General features: G+C 40.7%; 1 long non-coding RNA gene across 1 annotated transcript in view; it reads left to right on the top strand.

Moving 5' to 3' along the window:
- Positions 1-503: 503 nt before the first annotated feature.
- Positions 504-21,689, top strand: part of LOC116481112 (uncharacterized) — a 334,440-nt gene continuing 313,254 nt past the window's right edge. The window contains exons 1-2 of the long non-coding RNA XR_004251421.1: positions 504-587; positions 671-778. This is a non-coding gene — a long non-coding RNA (uncharacterized LOC116481112). The remainder of the gene's footprint in view (positions 588-670; positions 779-21,689) is intronic.

The raw sequence follows: 21,689 nt of genomic DNA, 5'->3' as shown, positions 1-21,689 counted from the left end.
CTAAGAGACTCAGCCGGTGGAATTCTGTATCTGGGGTTTGAAACCGAGAGGGTCCCTCTACCTTTGGCCATCTGGCTGTTTTAAGCTCTGCCCCATGCTGTATAATTTTAGCTGAAAATCTCTTCCGTTGCAGCTTTGCTTTTATTGAATTCATCAAAAGCAAACTTTCCCTGAGTTTTTTTTTTTTTTTTTTTTTTTAAGAAGGGCTAAAATAATACGCCGACCACTGTGACATTCTCCGCGCTCAGGCCATTTTTCATAACGCCGCAGATCCGCTTTTGTGCCTCTGAGGCGACTAAACAGATGAATAACGAGCAAAGTCTCCCGAAAGTAAGCTAGCAGCTTTTCTCAGCTCGAAAAAAGTTAACTGAAATGAGAAGTGCATGTAAAATCCCCACACCCAAAGATGGGGGCTACACTTTTATTACTCTGAAGGACAACGATGTCTTTTTAAAAGCAACTAACTGCCCATATCCGCACACGCGCGCGCGCGCACACACACACACATTTGCTCACACAAACCACACAAACTTTAAGCCTTGTGAAGCTGCCCAGGTGGTGTGTAGGAAATTTTGGTAGAGAAAGAAGTAAGAAGTCCTTGAGGCAGATTCTAGCCGGCAAGATATGTCAAAATATCTGGTTTTATTTATTTACTTTTTATTTTTCGCAGATAGTTTGAAAGTTGGTTTCTGACAAGAGGAAAGAAAAGGCTGCAACACTAAAGGAAGACTCAAAGTGTTAAAAGGACGCTCAAAATGTAGTATTGTGGCAGGTCGGGGTAAGTTACATTTTCTTCTGTTTTCTCTTTGGTTTTGGAAGGCAGTGAAAATGCACTGTGGGGAGTTTTTCTGTTGTTTTTAAGAAATGAGAGAATACTCCAAGCTCCCTCCTGGAATGACTTCCTCCTGCGACTTTGCTCTGTTTTTGTGGGTGTTCTACAGGGAGGCCCTTTCTCCTAGAGCCCTGTCATCATAGACCCAGAGGTCCTCAAATTCTGAGTGGCCGGGGTTTGGAAAGCCGCGTTCGGGTCTCAGAGGCAACAAGTCGTGGACTCTCTAGCCCCAGGCAAGCGCCGCACCGCGTCTCAGCTGAGCCTGTGGCTCGCCTGACTCAGGAATGAATTTTGCACGTGTAAACTACTTGCCTGTGGACGCGCACAGCTGCGACTCGGGTTTATCAAGGGAAAAAACTATTCCCTTAAATGGACGATTTGCAAAAACTCAGCCATTGGTTCTTGCCAAATGACTATTGATGCAGAGTAAACCCTACCGGTTGGTGCGTGCGCACGTTTGTTTAACCCTAAAAATTTTCCACTTCCGAGTTGCTCAAGTTGACATCCACTTGAAATCGTTTGTATTTTTTTTTTAGAGGCTGGAAAAATAACTAGGCATTATCTGTAGGAGATGGTGTAGATATATTGGTGAGGGAGGCGTATTTCACTGGATAAGCGATACCTTGTATTCGCCGAATGTAGCGAAGTGTCCCAAAGAAAAGCGGCTCCCAGTGCGCGCGCATAACCACATTTCCACAAACGTGTGTTACAAATGCACTTTCCTGCCACTAACCTGCGGCTTTGAGATTCGATTCTGAGGTTTAAATAATATTGTTTTTCTGCATTGCATGGATATTCAGATGCCAGCAATGAGCAATCCTTCATTTGAGTACCTGCAAGCGTCTGTAGTAAGCTAGATTTTATTATTATTAGCTTTCTGCTACCAGAAACGTGGAATAAGCATGTGCTGCCCCAGAAATTGGGCGGAGCTGATACAGATGTTGGCAAACACGTCTTTACCAGTTGTATTTCTGAGGAAGCCCAGAGAAATGGAACAGAGAGCCGAAGAGAAATTGACAAGGGAGCCGATCAGAGGCGATTTTGTTCATTAGCAGGAGCGACTCCTGCTTTGGGTCTGGCGGGGGCGAGCATATAAAATGCAACTTTTGCCCCATTGGTTCGCTAGGTGAATTAGCACATACTGGGACTGAACAGTCCTTGACCTTTGCCTTTATGTTTGCGCAAATGTTTGCCTAAAACACAATCGGTCTTGACAAGAGAGCATGCTACCGTGTGACACTGCCTATTCACCAGATAGATGTTCCCTGCCACACACGACCCAGAGCAGCCTTTTAAATAGCTTAGGTATTTGCACAAACTGTATAAATTAATGTCGGATGATTGCTAGTTGCTGGTTAAATAGGAGAGAGATCATTTAGATGAGGAATACATGTATCTCTCTGGCCTTTTTTTTTCTTGCCAAAAAAGTCGGTAAGATAACTGATAGCGAAGGGAAGTTTATGTTTGTGGGAGTCAACAGGTTCTTGTTTGATCAAAGGGCACATGAATGTAGTTTTCTTACAAATGGCTTTTCCACAAAGATGGGGAGTGGATGAAGGAAGAGGAGAGATGGAGAGTGGAGAAAACTGTGAGAAACTAATAATTAGCATAATTGGTAATGGGGAGGTTTGGAATCCTCCAGAGGATTTATTGTTCCTAAAGGAGCCATGGCCATCCAACAGCCTCTCAGCGCTCTGGAAACCCCATGAAACTTGGGGGGAATTTATCCCGATTACTGAGCTTTATGGCTTTGAACACTTCCTCCAGTAAAACCAAATACTTTAGCAGGAGGAGAAAAGCACCTTTTAAAATCTATAATTGGTTTAAGACTTTTAAACCTCTCACTACAGATATGAAATTATTTAGAGAACTGGGCTGCCTTTTCCTGAACTTTGACATAGGAGCAAAATGAACTTTCCTCAACTGTGGTTTTTAGCTGAGATCAGAATTTTCCACATTCCTTTCATTGTCTGCAACATGGTAAAACCTCACCAATTTCCATGGCTCAATTCTGTTGGCAGATAGGACTACCAAGACAGGGAGAGCAAATTAAGAAAAACGAGGATATTTTCAATATTCTTTCAGGAACTGTCATTCCCTTGAAAGAGAGGAGTATTTACTTCTTTCAGTCCAAGGGATGCAGTAGATGAGGGTAGCACCAACTCATGCCACAGTCTGGGAATGCAGATTTGAATGTCTGAAAGCCACTATGATTTCTCCAAACATTCGCGAGGTATTTTTCAGGTTTCCATGAACTGTATTCAGGTGGAGAAGAGGGAGAGTCACCAGTTCTCCCTTGGAATTCCTTCTTCTTGATCTCTGGGCAAAATTTGCCTTCTCTCTGTTGGGCTATGGAGACTTTCAGGGTAGGAGAAAGTTTGTTTAAAAGCCATGTTCCACATTGACTTTAGGTACAGCACAAAAGTAGCAGAAAGGTAAAAACATCAATCTTAGAATGAAAAAAATAATACATTTAAGAACAAGCACCTAGAATAAAATTGAGGGTACTCTCTCCATTTTTCAATAATCTCCATAATAATTTCTTAACTAACAGAAATAATTTGTTAAGTTATTCTTATTTCTTACTTAACAATGTGATAAGTATGAACTACTTCAAAACACTTTCTTAAGGTAGATGCAAAACATAAATGTCTGCGCATTTTGTCTTTAGGTTCAGAAATGTGGGCAATTAAATATACATAAAATCATATTTCAATTCTCAGAGGGTATTTGTCCATTTTATTAAGTGTATGCACAACTGTTTTTTCAAAGTTGTTTTATTTTAAAGTAAAATGATTCTAAATGTTCTCTTCTCTCTGCTATGTACCACATCCTACAATCTTCAGAAAATTTAGGAATTAAAGACACAGAAATGCAAATATTAGAGTTCTATTCTCTGGGATATCCTATAGTGACATAGTGCAGGCAAGGCAGCAATATGTTTCTAGCCTTTTCTTCCCTGTACCTGGGGTTGTGATGGGTTAAGTTTATTCAGGGTTATGGGTAAATTGGGACCTAGAATCTAAAATCCATGATGATGAACACAAGGGACTTAGATTTAAATCTAGTTGTTACAAAAAGCAGCTTAGGAATTCAAGAAATTTCCAAATTTGCACAATTTGAAACAGATACATTTTTAAAAATCATTAGAGAAATCTGCATATTATATAAAATGTATCTCACATATATTCTATCCATCAAAAATTCAAGTACTTACTCCATTCAATTATAGTAACTAAAATTGAAGATAAAAGATGGTTAGTTCCATTTTTTGCTGACAGACCTCTATTAATAGAGTTTGTGCATATTTTTGGCCAGAGCTAAAAATACCATTAAATGTTTATATTGTGAAATCTGTCAATGGTTTTACTTAGAAGTGTTCAAGAGAACATATAGTGATTTATTGATATCAATAAAGACACAGCACAATTGCCAGAAGTGTTCTTATTCAAACAAATAACATAATTTAAATGAGGAAGAAAGGAGGAAAAAATATTTTTATATTTTATAAAATATAAGTATATTCAGAATTGAAAAATTAAGGTAATTGATTTACTCTTATAAGAGTTGAGTATGTGATAGCTGTCTATTGAAAAATTGTTTGCGTGTAAAATTAATATTTCTTAAAGGTAAAATGATTGCACTTACAAGACACCGTAACTGTAAAATTTGTTAGATGACTCTAATACACATTAACTTCTATATAAATAATATTCTTACTGACTGGATTATAAAATGACACCTGCTGTAGTCTGTGAAGTTTTTACATTTTTACTATGCAGTGAAATTAAAGTGAAGAAGTAAAGTCAGATTATAGGACTTGGAAGTACCCGATAGAGCAAAGAGGAAGTACCCTGTTTGCATTGTATTTCTTCCAAGGTAGTTATTTCCCCCTAATTTATGTAGATGAGGCTTGTATTGTTCTAAAAATCCTTCATTTGCTATTAATTTAACTCCACTTTGTAAGTAAAAATTTAGAGATGCTTTGGAGGCATGTGTATTTAACTAGAAAGTACTGAACTTAATTTGGAATAGCCCAGAGATTCCAGTTCCAGGTCCTTTGTCTGTGCCTATGAGTAGGCAGGCCATACTAGAGTCAGGGTTCAGAGGACAGTCATTCTCTGGTGGCTTTCTTGGTACAGAGAAATACAGTTCTCGTCCCCCGTTTTGATTCACAACCTCTGACCAATAAATTGTGCTCTGATTTCCAATGCCTATTGCATCTACCACTACCCGGCCCTAATCACCTGCTCTTGGCAAAGAGGGTGCAGAAGCTGAGGCAGTATAGTTCAGGGACTGGATTCCAGAGGGGCATTTGGAAGAAGCCACACCAAGCTTCGGCAAGCAAGTGAGATTTACGATCTTGATGCTTAGAGATCTTTCCTATGGGCAGTCTTGGAAAATCTGGGATTTCGAGAAGTCTCGGCCCCCATTTTAATCCTCTTTGGTGTAAAAACTGTGAATTCAGAGTTAAAGAAAGGGGAGGGAGCATTGCAGCCTTTAGAGAGGGGTGCAGGGCCTGAAGACCTGAAAAGTTCCCACACTTCATTCACACCTGACATTTCTGGAGCCCCTTAATTTAGTCACAGAAGTAGATGCCCACAGGGAGCGAGAATTTGGCAGGTACCAGGTGCTTCAGGAGGACTCCAGCTCATTCTCTGATTTAGCTAAAGCTGTCTGGTGAGGGAACAAGGGGCCATAAGTATGGTGTTTGTTTGTTTTGTTTTTGTTTTTGTTTTTCATTTGTTTTGTTTTTAGCTCCTGACTCTCATTCATATGTCAGATCCCCATTTCCTTTACCCTTCACTCCCTTCGTCAGTAGCTTGGAAGACTGTGGAGCCCTCTTGCTTTCTCCCATTCCACCCTCCTCTCACCTTCCCCCACCCTCTTTTACTGTCTCACACCACCTCACCTTTTCATACTCCCTCAACCCTTCTTAAACCTCACCTTCTCACACTCATAGCCCCTCATATTCTCTTCTACCCATCTCCCCCTCTAACCCTCTACTACTCCTCATCCTCCACTTCCACAGAATCCCACAAATCCCTCATATCTACTTCATCCTCCTCACTTCCCTCAGACCCTTTGCCACCTCCAATCTTTTCATCTCCACACCCTACACTCCCACACATTCTCTCAAAGCCCCCAGACTCTTCTTGCCCCCACACAATTAGAACCTCTCTCACTCTTTCACATCAGTCACCTCCCCATGCCTTCATATCCCTCAACATGTCTCCAGGCATCACTTCCCCCCAACTCTTACACCCACCATATTCACATCCTGTATACCTTCCACACATACTCCACCCTCAGACTCCTACTCCCAGTCAGGCACACAAGTCATCTCCTCCCCCTGCCTTTTCCTGGGTGGTATCTGAACTCCTCAGTCTGTTTGTGTTGGAGAACCTTGCCTCAAGTGTCTTCCCCTCTGACTCTTCCTTCCACAGCTTTCTTCCATACCAGAGTGTCAGCATATCCCTGTCTGGAGTTCCCTTTGGAGAAGAGCACATGGCTATCTCTCTTTCACTTTTTTCACTCACCAGTGCTCGTAGTCACAGCAAACTGGGACTGGGAACCTAAACAGTTGTCCCCTAGACCCAGTGCTGGGCTATGTGTGGATGGGAAGCCAGGGCCACTCATTGACTGCTCTGTTCTCAGCCCTCAGCTTCAGAGGGCTTGTCCTTGTCTTTCCTTCCAGATTTGTCTTCAGTCTTCACGGATACAAACTCCCACATTCAACATTTCCATTAGCAGGGTGAGTGGGTGAGTGGGTAGGAAAGATTCTTTAAACTGGAGATTCTCCAATTTGATCAAGGTTTAGAATCACCCAAAGTTTGTTTAAAAACAAACAAAATAAAACATAACTAGAAATTGGTTGGCTCCATTTTAACAGTTTATGTGAATTCACATTTCTAATAAGTTCCCAGGTGATGCTGGGACCACATTTTGAGGCGATTTGAGCAATGTTCAGCAGGAGGAAGTGATTCTATTTTTACAGTGAGAAGACACAGGGAGATCCATAGAACTCAGAGGTTCAAGAGGAGAATGACACTCAGTGGATAGATGGGAACAGTTTCCTAAAAATGTCCTAAATGAGAAGGTACTTTGAAAGTATGGATTTATTCTACAAGGTTAGGGCTTTTTCTGTGAGAGGAAGGGAGGAAGAAATAAGACTGTACCTAGGACATCTCCTTTCCTAAGCTCTCGCTGACCATTTAAAATGAAGCTAAGATGTTTAGAATTTGTGGGGGACTGGGTCTTGAGTCACTGAAAGTGCCAGTCACTCTGTATAGGTTTATTGTTTTTGAGCCTAGGGATCTGTGTGTGTGTGTAGGCTTGCTCTCTGCCTTTGCATTTAAGTTTCATTCAAAATGGATGGAACCACTCAGGCCCTACAGAATCACCTTTTCTAGCCTAGGTAGTGGTTACTATTGTTACTTCCTGTTTCCTTTCCATGTGCCTGTGACGAGACCTCACAGATATCTCCCTTTAATTCTCCCTGAGGTCTAAAAGGTGGCCCAGAAACTTTTGGCCAGTTAACATTCTGCCTTATCAATTGTCTAGGGAGTAGTTTTCTAAATTTATTTGTAACTGCAAAGGTAAATAAATGAAGGAAAAAATACGTAAGAGAGAAAAGGTAAAGTTCTTCAAACTGGAACTTTCTTGAGTGTGTGCGTATGGATATGTCTATGGTACATTTAACCAGTAAGAGAATACATACCATAAGCAGTGACGTTGCTAGACAAAAGTTTTCTTTGATTTTATATTTGAATTTAATTAACAACATAAATTTTAAATACTAATCCTGGTCACTTGGGCCAAGAACATTCATATATTTTTCTCCCAGCTGATTTTATCGATTGTTTTCAGTCTCATTTTCTCAAGACTTTGAGGCAGAGGCAGAGTTTTCTAGCCTTCCTTTGGAGGTCAGGATCCAGGGATTAGAGCTCTGGGATCTTGGCAAGAGTTTGTGCTACTTTTTCCATGATGTTTGCAAATCCCTAGCAACAATTCTGCATTCTAATTTTTTTCCTCCTTTCTTTGTACATCACAAATAATTATGCTGTTCAAACATGGCTTAGAAAAAAACACAGTTACATTAACATGTTTCTTCTATAATTTTGTTTTAGAAATGACTAGAATTTTCTGTGAATTTATAGTTTTTCTACTGGTTTAAAAATAAAAATATTTAAATTTTATCTTGCCAAATGTCTATCCTTTGTTAGCACATTTTGCTTGCTGTACTTCAGCCTCTGAAGTTTATGGACATTACTAAAATGTTTGGGGGATCATCAGCACACCAGTTCCTTGAGAAAATGTTGGGATAGGCTTTACACTACGCAATCCGGTTGTTCAGAATTTAAAGGTTTTCAGGTTGAGTTTGCTTTTCTTTCTCTTACTTTACAATCCTTTTTTGTATTTTTTATTTTATTTCAAATAGAAGCTTTGGCCAAGGTTATTTTTAATATAGAAAAGGTAGCCAAAAAATTGGATACTAAATGTTGAATCCAAACTGAGTAAATTTTTGAAGTATGCAGTAACCACGTTTCTCATTGACTTAAAATAAAAATGAATGTAATTCAAATCTACTTGTGTTTTTTTTTGCTGTCTAAATAGAATATTCAATGTGACAAAATGAATCTATAAATATGTGATCTGCATATTAGACATAGACACAACCAGTTCAATAATGACTGATACTATTTTTAAGTAGTGGATGCTGAATACATTATCTAAAGAAACGCTCTGAGCATCTGAAGGTTGAGGATCTTACAGTGTCTTAGTTCTGAGAAAATGGCTGATGTATGTTTCGGCTCAGTGTTGGTCTCACTAGCAATAAGTTGTGGCAAATGACATCTGACCATAATGATAATATTAATTTTACTATCCTTTTGGAAAAGAAAAACTGAATTCAGTATCTGTTTGCTTTGGCATTATTTTTCCAGCTATCTAACCGTCCTTTATGGTACAGTGTGGCTGTTGTTTCTTGAGTTGTAGTGTCTACCCACTCCCTTCTTTCTGGGTAAACCTCCTCTCGCGCCCCCTAGCGGAGGGTTTGGCAGTGCAGAAGCAACAACCACCAGCGATTATTTATTGAACACCTGCTGTGCGCCAAGCACTGTGGAGGAAGCTGTAGCTTGTCTAGATCTGGGTGGGGTCTAATGCCACGCACAGGCTCTGTAAAATGATTTAAGATTGAGCAGATATTCTAGCCTTGGGTCCTTGTGGCTCCTCCCCTGGAGGCCTCTTCAGAGCCCTCACTCACGTTGCACTTGGAGCCTGACTGGAGGCATTTCTGGCCATCAGAATCTCCTAGCTACAGTCAGTTTGGGATGGAGAGGCTTGCTGCTCCTTGGCGGGCCTGGTTATAATTTGTGTCCTCTTGTATAGAGCTGTCCAGTTTGACCTGTAGCTACAACCAATCCTCGATCAGCATTGTCAGACCTCGGTTCCACCACACTCTGAAGAGCTCCATTTTGTGCAGTGGCAGTCACAACAAAACTCAACTTTCCTCCGTGACTTTGTTCTTTTGATTTTTAATAGATCAAAGACGTGGAGGGAGGAAGGAAAAGCGGGGGTGGGGGGGGGAGTAGAGGAGGGGTAGGGATTGTTTTCGTGTAAAGATGCATCTCCCATTCTAGGCCACTAGCCCCGTTAGGAGAGAAAAGTGCACGGAAAAGGGCGAGAAACCTGCACTTGGCTCGGCATTGTTTAGGGGATTCGAGCTGCGGCCGCCGTGGCCGCCGCCGCAGCCATACAGTACAGTCTCCATGGCAACGCAACCTGCTGCTGCCGCCGCCAAAGTTGAAGGCGCTTGAAAGGCTTGAAGAGACCAGAATCTCAACCCCCATTTTGGTTCCCCCGAGAAAAACAGAGAGAAAATAAGGCAGGGAAAGAAAGGAGGAGGAAAGGAGGAAGGAGGGCGGAGGGAAGGTAGGAGAGGAGAAAAAGAGAGAGAGGGATGGAGGAAATATTTGTATGAATGAGAGGGACTAAGAGAGAATAGGAGAGAGAGAGGGAGGGAGAAGGCCAAGAGAAACCCCACCCCAGGCCCATGAATGCTGGCATTGTCCCTTTTCTGAATCTGATTTACCATATCATAACCCCCAGGAAGAAGAAAACATCAATATCCCGAAGGAATGGAGATGTTTCTATGGAAAACCTAGGAATTTTAGTCCATAACAGATCTGGCTTAAAAAAATCAAAGAGATCAAAGGCAGAGCTCCCTGGAGTAGAGATGCGTCTCTGAATTAAAGATGGACGATGCAGACTACAAAGTGCTTTTTTCTTCTTTATTCAGTCCTCTGTTTCCATTTCAAGGGAGGCGCTGGTCTCGTCATATCTAAACTAGACAGTCATTGGGAACAATGTCATAAAGAGGATAAAAGAGGGAGTGGGGGGCACCAAGAGCTCAGCTTCCTCTGTCACAGTTGGTTTTCCAATCACCTTCTCCGGCATTCTCAGCACAGGTGTCAGCCCAGCCCCACTCATAGAAGGAGCTTGTGGAAAAGCCTACCCCTACCTTCAAGTCTGTAGGGGCAGTTAGGAAAAATTAGATTCTCTGAAATCAGGGGATGAGAAGTGGTATTAGGTTGTTTTCTTGCCTTACCAAATTAAGCTTGGGACAATATCAAAGGCTCTGTGTGGCAGTTCTGGGATGGGGAGGAGAGAGCAGGATCTTTAGGCCCAGATGCGGACTGGAGTGGGGGACAGAGTGCCCTGGGTCAGGGGAATTCGGGGCAGTCCCAATAGCTGTCTTTGCAGACATGGGTTCCTGGCAGCTCTTCTGAGACAGAAGCCCCAAAGAGGGAGACATTCCTGTTGGGGGGCGGTGGTCTAGTTAAGTAAGACATCTCCTTGCCAGACAGCCTTTCAATTTGCGCATCTGAGAAACAAATAAATCTCTAAATGTGTTTTAGACACTGACAAGAAAGACTAGGTGACTTCTAGTTTGAGGGCAAAGCTTATTTTAAACAGCTGAGCGTTTTATTGACCTTTGACTCGTACTGTGATTACCTAGTGATTTTAATTCCTTTTAAACCTAAAGTCGAGTTGAGTTAGGGATCATGATGCCCGGGTGTGTCAGTAGAAGTGCACGGAAAGGAATATACCAGCAGCAGCCCCAGATGAAGGTCTTCTCCATGTGCACAAAGATAATTCTCTGGCCTGGCTCACAGCGTGTTCGTGTTTGTTCCCGTGCGCGTCTGCGGGGCGGATTGTAGGCCTGTTGTCCGGCTTCTTTCTGACCCTACTTATGGCTGGCAAATTAAAACAATAAATTTTCTAAAGCTGAAGCCTATCCGCTTCCTCTGGAAAGAAGAAAAGATAATCAGCGAGGCGGACGGGACCTGCGTGTGGGGAGCCAAACCACCGGAGGCCTCAGGTCTTTGCCCAGCAAGTCTCCCCTCAAATTTCCCTAAAGCCAGCGTCAGCAGATGAATATTCGAGAAGTCAGTTAAGTTGTTTGCAAACACGTGCGGGCTAGCGCGGCGAACGGAGGACAGAAAGCCTGTTCCCAGGGTGGAATCAGCATCTGTACTGGCCGCAAGCAGCCCTGGGGTCAGACCCGACACTAAGTAAACAGCGACGCGGTCGAGGGGCTCCTTTGTAGCGGCCGCAGCTGTCCGGTCATCTATTGTCCAGCCAGGACTGGGGTCTGGGGCGCTGCCCTGGCGCCAACTCTGTGCATAAAAACATACCAGGGAGGGCTACACGCATGGCCGCCCCCAGGCCACCAGACCTTCTCTTTCTGTCTCCCCTTCAGCATCCTGCACCATGCAGGCAGTTTTTCTCCTTAAGTAACAAAGCACCGGTGTAAAAACTCCAGCACCTGGAGGGAGGAGAAGAAAGGGAAAAAGACCTCCCTTCCCAATGGAGGTGGAAAGAACAGAAGCACAGGACAAAATAACAGGAGGGTTGGAAATCGAAATAAAACTGATAGCAAGAATGATACTGAATGATTTTGTTAACCAGATTTTTTTTGTCCCAAATTGTATGTCTTAGAGAAGTTAGTGAGTGTGTCCGATGACAGAGGAGGAGGAACAGGGACGAGGCAATGCTTTTCCTGAGCCAAGGGGTTGGGGTGGCATAGTCCTGGGTCTTGATGGCTCACCCAGGGGGCCCTACAGAAATGCCCCCAAGGATTCAACCACCTGGGAGGCTCTTTACTTCTGGTATTTCTCCTAAGGATGAAACTTGCAATTCAAACACTCGTTGCCAGTTCTCTCCTCCTGCACCCGCTCTTATCTCCCCTCCCACATTCCCCTCCCAGCAAGGTTAGCGCACTGGAAGCAATGTGAAGGGGCTGTGGTGAAGTTGAGGCCCGAGTTTCAGGCTGCTTTTGTCTGATTCAGACTCTTTGAGAATGACCAGCAACTTCAACCTGTACCGCAGAGCCAGGACTCACTGGGGTGAAATGACTTGCATCCTGGAGTTCTGTGGATAAGCTGAAATTCACAGAGTAGCTAGCAGGCTATGGGGTGCCGGAGTGGCTCCTGAGGTGAGACCTTTTACACCTTCCAGACGCTTCCTCGCCCAAATGCATGCTCCAGACTCTGTGGCTCCCACTTCATAGGGGTTTTGGGGCACACTTCTCAGGATTATGGCTAAAGGAGCCACGTTGGAGGCTAGGACCAGCTGCCTATGGCTGGCCATTTAGGCCCTCATTGAGCCCATAGTCAACAGGGCATTTCACATCCTCAGTGAGCCAAGCCTGAGCAGCTTCAATGCAGATCTGTGCCCAAGTACAGAGCTGTGGCTAATGGAACCTGCCAAATAGCCACTTGTCTCCTTGCTCTGAAAGATAATTTGTTAGCTGCTCTCCTGTTGGCATTTGCATGAATTCTGTTGTTATCTTTTTTAAGAAAAAAGAAAAAAACTTTTAAGATTTCATTTTGATCTACAAGTCTCTGCCAAACATTGCAGAATGAAACCAGTCATTTGGCTTAGGTGGCTTCTCTCTGATTTGCCTTATGCAGTGAACTCCTAAATTTAGAAAGGTGGGAGATAAAAATCATACCAAAAATTTAAAATGCTATCAGGGTGTTGCTGCTGAAAAAAGCAAATCCACAGATTCCACCTGAATAAGAGACTTGATTCCGACAAAGGTTTCAAAACTCAAACTCCCGCCCCCTGTGCAAAAATGCTCAAGAGGTCGAATCATTTTTAATTTTTTAAAAAACAACAGAATAGCCAGGGTGAAGTGAGGGCTAACATTTTGAGTAGCAGACGCTACTAAGTTCCTGCTATTCAAGTGAGACAGAAAGTTTTGAGGTCCCAATCCATAGAAACTTCAATTGTCAAAGCTTAATTAATGTGAAGAATGGATGATTTTCAAGCACTCTGACAGTGGTTCTAATTGCCTGCTTGCTCTTGTGTGTGATTTGCTGCAGGGAGTGGGCTGGGCAACTATGAACCAACTACCTACCAGTAAGTTTGTTAAAAAGAAATTCTTGAATGAATGGGGGAGCCTCAGGTTTTGGCCAGCTGGGGAGGGAACTTGGCAAGAGCGTTATTTGTGTCAGTGAGTGTAGAATCCCGTGAGCAGGTTACCTGGGGACGAGGTCCCCCAAACAAGGTTGTGTAGAAGCTTTTAAGCAGCTCTTTCCAGAACATTTATCAGCAAGCTTCGAGGATCTGTCTACCTCTCTATCTATCTATCGATCGATCTACCTATCATGTATCTATCTATCCATCCACCTACAGCTTGGTGAGACATTTGCCGAGGACAAATCCGATGGCAAATAGTTCTTTAGGCTGTGGTTCCTTGGGCGAAGAATTTAGACCACTGCCGCGGTCTAAACTGCAGCCGCGCCTGGCGGAAAAGACTGGAATTGGAAGCCGCGCCAGACAGCCCAGTCTCAAAATTCCAAACGCTACCCTCGCCCTCTCTGGGTTGGAAGCAGGACTGCCCAGCTTGCTGAGCTCCCCTTTTAGTTGGAAGGGATGTGGGGAAATATTGGATAACTTTGCCATATCCGCAACAAATAAACAGGGTAATTAAAATGACGCAAATGCTGGTGTTGGACTTAGCTGCTTCTATGATCATTAAAGGCAGCGACTTAAAAAAAAAAAACTCAATTAAGCCTAATGATGGACCTTTACTTCTTGTGAATAGATGGCAAGTTAAACCAATTAGACACATTCATCAGATTCTTTCCACCAAGTTTCTATAGACATTAGGATATGTTCTCAATACAGCTCAGGAACTCGCACAATATCAACCGCCCAGCGCCGGGGCAGGTGGGGAGGCACGTGGATCTGGGTTAAAGAAATGCAATCCCCTACCCCCCATCCCATCCTAGGAAGCGGATTGCATCGGGGCAAGGCAGGTCCATTCTTGAATCTTCCTAGTGCAGCACCCGTCCCCTTCCCACCCAACTTCTTTTCCAAAAAGTCGCTCAAAATTAACGAGTTTTCTGCTTTCTAAATCCCTCTGTGTGGTCAAGAATCCTGGATGTGGGAGTGTTTGGCAAAACCTAACTCTTTTTGGCGCAGAATAGCACCTAGGAAAGGCTGGAATTAAGAACTCAGAGAACGCAAATCGAATAATAGGAAAATAATATTAGTTCTCCTTTTGCATTTTCTTCAGAATCTTCTGCGGAGGTCAGAGTGTTTCCAAGGGGCCCAGATCTGGGGGCTGGGGGTGGGCTAGGAGGAGGAGCCGCAGGGAGAGTCAAATATGCCGAACTCCCCAAACATCAAGCGTTACTAACAACCTGGTATCACCAGGTCAAATGGCCTCAGTGCGAGATGATCTTCCCGAACGGATTTAAGACTTTTTTGAGTGGGTGCTCGGATCCAGCCTCCCCGGAGAGCGCAGAAGTTGAACTTCTGGGTCATTTTCCGGTGGCCTAAGCTGTCGCAGTCTTCCTCTAAAATACTAGTTTCATCGATTGGTTTAGGGGCTATAGTTTGAACAAGAACTTTGTTTACATTGCTCTGGAAGTGACAGGTAGTGCTAGAGCTTTTAAGGAAGAAAGAGATGAATGTATATGCTGGGTTCCCGGTGAGAGGCCACAGGCTTTTAAACAACTTGTGAAAGGGCATGAAATTCAGCATCCAAGCAGATCCTAAAATTTAATATTCATTGCCTAACATATTCCCATAACTAATATGTATCTCCGTATTTGGAGTACGTTGATATAGTTTTCATTTTATTTTTATGTATTACAAGAGTACATAAAATGATATATAAATATTAAGTGGTATATGCTATTTATAAGAACATACAAATGTATGGCAATAAATATCAGATGTGTAATATATATTAGGTGATATGTCCTAGGCTAAATATGTATCTAGAGGTACGTGTATATGTATTTAGAGTGTGTATTTACAATCGATTTTGGACGATGCTGAGTGAAACCTTTTGAGCTCCATCCGTAGCTGACTGAGGCAAAAACAAGCATCTTCTTAGTAGTGCCATTTCTAAACCCTTCTCTTGATCATCGCTCTGGCATCGCCTCCACTACCTCCATATAAATAAGAAAATCGTATAAAATAGGTAAACAAACAGAACACTCCAATCTTCTCCCAACCAGGCAAGCCTAACCCTTCACCTCAAAGCTGTTTTTTTGTTTGTTTGCTTGTTTCTTTTTTTCTTTTTTTAGTTTGATTCTGCTCCCAAACTTTCCCGCTGCATGGAGACTTTTTAGGGCCAATCTCCAAATTGGCGGAGATTCTGCGACCCAGCTCCAGACCTGAGCAGAAGGCGTGACTCAGACCTAGTCCTGGCCACCAGGAAATAATGGTAGTTGAATGACGGGAATAAAATTCAAGGCGAGGGCGAGCATTGGGACTGTTAGGCATGTGAGCACAGTCCCGAGAGGGTTTTTTTTTTTTCAGCTAACAGTCTTTGAATGAGAGTCTATGACATCAGGTTGCAGATAAGGAGCGGGTAAGAGAGATAAAAGTTGAAAAGGTTTCGATCTGCAAGAGAACAAACTTTTTGAACTCTCCACGCAGATGGTGCAAATCTGCCTGTAATCATTTTTTCAGCTCTTCCGGGAGCTGATATCCTAGAGAAGCCCCAAAGTAAATAAGCATCCCTCCCACCCCCCAAAGTCACGCCTTTAAAAGGAACACCGTCTGCCTAATTACGTTTGAATTATGCAAGGAGCTCCGCAGAGGATGGAACTTTAGACAAATAATTGCTCCATTGTGAGCGGCCGGCCCGCCCGGCGCGGCCTCCCTCCCCTTTTCATCACTCGCGCTCGGAAGGCGGCGGGGCTCTCAGCCACCTGAAAACCGCCGCTGGGGGCCGAGCCAGAGACTCCTGCCTAATTAACCTACTTTTCCTCCCAGTAGATGTCAAGATTTTAAAGAAAGGGTTGGGGGAGGGAAAAGAGGGACACACAGGTGTTCCCCACAACCCCAAGAGTCGAAACAAAGTTCCTTTGCCAAGATTCATAGTTGTGACTCGTTTGCACTTCAGGCAAAAACTTGAGATGTCCGCAGGGAATTGCTTGGAAAAGCTTCCGCTGCTATCGGGGTGCCTCGAGGAGACAGAAAGTTTTGGAAAATTAGTGCCATCTGTGTGTTTCAATAGTGTTACAGTAAATCATCGTAATCAAACAGGTTCTCAGAGTTTGGGAATACACGAGAAAGTGTAAAGATCTCTATAATCCTTAAATGAATTAGGTTAATGTTCCAAATGAGGATTCAATTAAATTCATCTCTTACGTAATTTTCTAAGCAGAAAGAAAGAAAGAGAGAGAGAGAAAGAAAAAAGAAAGAAAGAAAGAAAAGAAAGAAAGAAAGAGAGAGAGAAAGAAAGAAAGAAAAGCAAGCAAGCTAGGAATTTTAACCAGAGTGTCCTCTCTTATCAGTTTGCTGAGGACCACTCTGCTGATCATCCAGCAACAGTTATTTATGATGTTCTCCTCACGGGTAGATTCCCTATTCAAAATCAAAGAGTTGATTTTGATTTATTTCCATTTGTTTTAATTTGGCTAGGACTGAAATTGTATTTTCAAGATTAGCAGTCATATATTTGGATCATGTTATTGGGAAAAAATGTAATTACCTTCAAACCTCAAGAGTTCATATGCAAGCTGTGTAATAAAATGATTGAAAAACACACTATTGGCTCATTAAGTCTCTTTAAATATTTTCTCACCTTGATAAAATTCACAATATACTAGCCTTCTATTAATTTTGGAAGAAAATATATGGGCTTTGAAATTTACAGGAGCTGAGGGTGAAGTGGATTTAGTATTAGAACAGAAAACTAAAGGTTCTTATAGATTGTTAGAAATATTTTCTATAAAAAAATAGATGCATTGCTATTCAATTAGTTGATCCCCTCCAGCTTAAAAAACTCCATAGGACACTAGCTAAAGGTGTACACAAACATTTCTCCAGAGGGCTTATGTATATTTATTTATTCATGGAGCTGAAGGCAACCAGTGTATTAGAAGCAGAGATAGAAATGGGGTGAAGGGCTGGCAAAGGTAAAATGCTTCTGAAGTGAGTTCCTGAGATCAAAGTTCCTAAATGGCATTGTTTCTCCAGGAAAGTTATTTATCAGCACATGTGTTTCAGTGAAAATAGTCAAGATGCTTTGAGTAATGGATTATGAATCCCACAATTAAGTGAACTCTGCCATTTTCAGTGACCATTTTCCTATACACATGCATACAGATAATCCCTTGTGCGTATACAGACATATAGACAAACAACATTATACCCCAAAGATATATTATAAATACAAATATGAAAAAGAGTGGAGTGTAGGAAGAGCAGGGTAGATATAGAGAAACAGAGAAAATGAGGGCCACATAAACTATCAGCTGAGTATGTGATTTTAGAAAGTGTTAATTCTTAAAACCTTACCTGGCTGAAGGCATAGGCAACCTTGGGTAGCCCCTGACAAGGTGCCCAGGACTTGTAAAATCTGCAAAAGGTGAGTACAAGGCTCTGTAATATGTGTTTCCTCTAGAGTAAGAATTAAAATGGGAAAAATGGTTCTAATCTCACATTTAATTAACATGTAGAATTTTATAAGAACTGGCAGGAGCTGTTTATGTAGTTTGAGTCTATAAAGTAAAAAACATTTGCATTGATTGCCCATCACTGTCCCCTAAATGTCTCTGTATTCCTTTTCCTGTTTACTCAAATCATTCCGAATTCTTATGAGGAATTGCTGACAATCTTCACCCTGATGAATTTTTTATTCCACCTTTGATCATCATTTATGAAATTAAGATATATTCATCTCAAAGAAATGCCCTATTCCTAGAATTATACTAGTTTTAAATATTTTTTCTGTTGCCATCAGTTAAATACTTCTGAATTGCTTTATGGTCTAATACTTGAACTACTTTCCCTCTTTCCCTATATTATTATGGTTATATATTCAAACAAGTGAGTAAACCATTATTTGATTATTTATGTAGATGACTTTCTAATAAGTAAAAAGACCCATAAAACTAGTTTTTTTCCCTACTTCTTAAATATACTTTTTTTTTTTTTTTTTTTTTTTTGCTCAGATATCCTCTTTCTCATGAAGATTTTAAGACAAAATCATAGTACAGCCACTGGCATAAAAATGACGTAGATAACAAAGTTTGCTAAATATGTATGGGCTTTGATTTGTGTTTGGTCAGATTGTAAAAATTGCACATAATTATTTAATTGGTGGACTCAAATAATATTTCAGGCAAGTTTTAGTATCCTGGTATGCTTAGGGAAGAGGATGAGGAGTTAATTATAAATTTTTTTCCCCAAAGGAAAAGTTTATCTGTAATTATTTGTTGTTTTAAACATCAACAAATCTTATTTTGTAAATTTGAGTATGTGACCTTAATTAACTAATGTACAAGAAAAAAGGTTTATCATTTTACATCATAAAGTATGAATATTAATTATATTGAAATAATCAAATAATCTATATGGTTTTTACATATTAGCTTTATATATGTATTTATGTATACCCCCATACACATAGGTATACACACATATCCCAAGATCAAAACAAATTTATAGTAATTTAAAACTTTTTTATAGGTTGTTTATTTATACAAGAGTAAAGATACCTAAAATAACATATTCTTGAAAATTTCTTACTTAACCAAACTAACAAATGATAAGAGTATTTGCTAAGGGATAAAGTTTATATAATATGCCACATTCTCTAATGATGGTATTGTATTTCAAATTTTAGATATTCTACTATCTTATTATATTTCTGTAAGAGAGTTTGATTTGAGATATTTGTTGAGTTACATGCTTAATGTTGATATTTATTTTAAAACATAATGTTACATTGCAGCTGCCTGGAAATATGTTTTATATATTTGTGTTTTTGTAAATGTGGGCAATATTTATTCACAATTACCTCATTTTCAACAACATCTTAACTATTTTCCTGTCCTAATTAACTCAGTAGATCTTTAAAACAACGTGATTTTTGGTATAACACAACTATGAAATAAAAATAGAAAGCACCAAGAGCAGTTTATTCTTATTGGCTACAGGGATATATTTATTTCACACTGGATGCATTATATTTTGGAGGTGGAGCTGACACCCTAGAACTTGTGCCAAGCTTCAGTGAAATGCTCTGCTGCAAAACCGAGGGCGTAGCCGGCCCAACTGGGTTCCTGGGAGCAGGGAGCCTTTTATTAGCTGTCCGTTTGTTTTTTAGGTGGAGAGTTCACCACCTTTTCCAGTCATGATGAACCTGTGGGCGAAACCTCTTCTGTGTAGTCTCTGAAAGAACACTGGATCCCTTTTAGTTCTAGAAGAACTAGTATCTTCCTGATTTTCTATAGTGTCGAGAGTTAAAAACACATAATGATTTCACATATGGAATTGCTATGACCAGTTCTATTGACACATATAATCAAAATAATGTTTTTACACTCACAGAGAGGATTACACACTTCCATTATTTTATTCTATTATATTAAAATAGTCATTTAGAGAATGTTCATAAAATTATCATTTCCTAAGCAAAAATTAGTAGGTTTTTTGTGGTGACCCATTTACATTTAGAGGTATAGTGGGAGAAATATAGTCATCAAAGGCCAGCCAAAACAAAATATGAAAGTCTAGAGGATTTCTCATAATCTAGAAAACTTTGGGAGTAGAATGCAGTATGAGAGAGACTTGTCTCTGGTGGATATCTACATATCATTTAGATCCTTCATTTTACAGATCAAGAAAATGAAGCCGAGGGAAATGAACTGACTCTAAATCAATGCAGCTAGTCTAGGACCACATCTAGGTCTTCTGGTCTCCACCCAGCTTTTATTTGTGGGACTATACACATTACTGATGACTGTTAGCTCTTCGAAAGGCAAATCTGTTCCTTTCACAATTTTATCGCACCTGTGCTTGCCTTTGCACAAAATGCTCTCAATGAAAATATCATTATATGAAGTCCTGATTGTGGACTTCATTGCCTTAGGAAGGCAGGACCAAATCCCTCACCAGACACCTATTATATTCTGGAAATGTTGGAATAAGGGTGCAGTAGATACCATATGGGAAGATATTATTTTCATAATCTCTTATTTGAGAGAAAAAGAGGCTCTCAGCCCTTGTGTTCTTTGAAGTTGTGGGCCTGAGGCTGAAATAATTGATATGACATAGACACATACATGAAAGGAGCATATTAGAAGCTCAAAGAAACAAGATTTGTGCCAGAATATGCATGTGTGTAGGGATTGGAGGACAGTAGCCATGCAACAGGCAGACACTTGACAGCACAATGTAGCATGCAGTAATTTATCCAAATTTTATAAACTTAGTAGTCATAACTTAAAATATATAGTTCAATATTATTTCTCTGTATGTTATTTAGGGAGCAAAATATTCTTCAGTTACCTAAAAAATTGATTGTCTTGTATTTCATTTTAACAAATTTTTGTTTTTTTTATTGATATGTATTATATATACATATTTTGGAGTACCTATGATAATTTGATACATTTACGTAATCAAATCAGTGTAATTGGGATGTCCATCACCTTAAATGTTTGTCTTTTCTTTATTCTTGGAATATTTAAATTGTTATTCTATTCTAGCTACTTTAAAATGTACAATATACGAATCTTAACTATAGTTACCCTATTGATCTATCGAACACAGGTTTATTGTAACTAATTTTGTTATGACTGACTTTGTATATATTGTAGAAAATAACATATTGGTCCTACTTCTGCTTTTCAAACTGAAAAAGATAACAACCTCAAATTATGTCCTTTCCCCAGGGGATATTTTTTTAAAGGGACAAAGTTATGCTCTGTAGCCCAAGTTGGAGGGAAGTGGCATGATCACAGCTCACTGCTGCCTAGAACTCCTGGGCTCAAGGAATCCTCCTGATAGGACTAGAGGTGTGCATTACCACGCTTGGCTAATTTTTAGTTTTTTGGGGAGATGGGGTCTTGTCATCTTTCCCAGGCTGGTCTGAAACTCCTCCAGGGAAATTTTGAGAGCAAACGATATTTGATCAAATTATGGCTACATAAAAAGTTTTAAATATTATGGGATTTATAGTAGCTCTGGGGAAATGATTTATTAACTGAAATAAGTAAATGCTGATAATCTTGATGCTTTGGCAGTCTAATGTTTTCATGAGCCAACAAAAACCATCTGGAGTATATAGCTTGCTGTTTCTTCTTGTCTAGTAGACAGTCAGTTATTTGCCTACATCTGCATGGAATAATCTAAATTTGTTGCTACTTTTTGGGGGCTGGGAATTTGGAAAAATAATTGGTATGCTTTCCTGAACACATCCTCTTTGTTAGGCTGAGAATTGGCCTGACCTTCTTAATACCAACCTACGATGATGTTATTTATATTAACAACTATATTTGGGGCTTTCGTGATCTTTTGGGGATTGAAGATT

The sequence above is a fragment of the Hylobates moloch genome, unplaced genomic scaffold (assembly GCF_009828535.3).
Source record: "Hylobates moloch isolate HMO894 unplaced genomic scaffold, HMol_V3 SCAFFOLD_13, whole genome shotgun sequence".
NCBI lineage: Eukaryota > Metazoa > Chordata > Mammalia > Primates > Hylobatidae > Hylobates > Hylobates moloch.
Note: the sequence above shows the minus strand (reverse complement) of the source record. Positions and strands in the feature narration are given on the sequence as shown.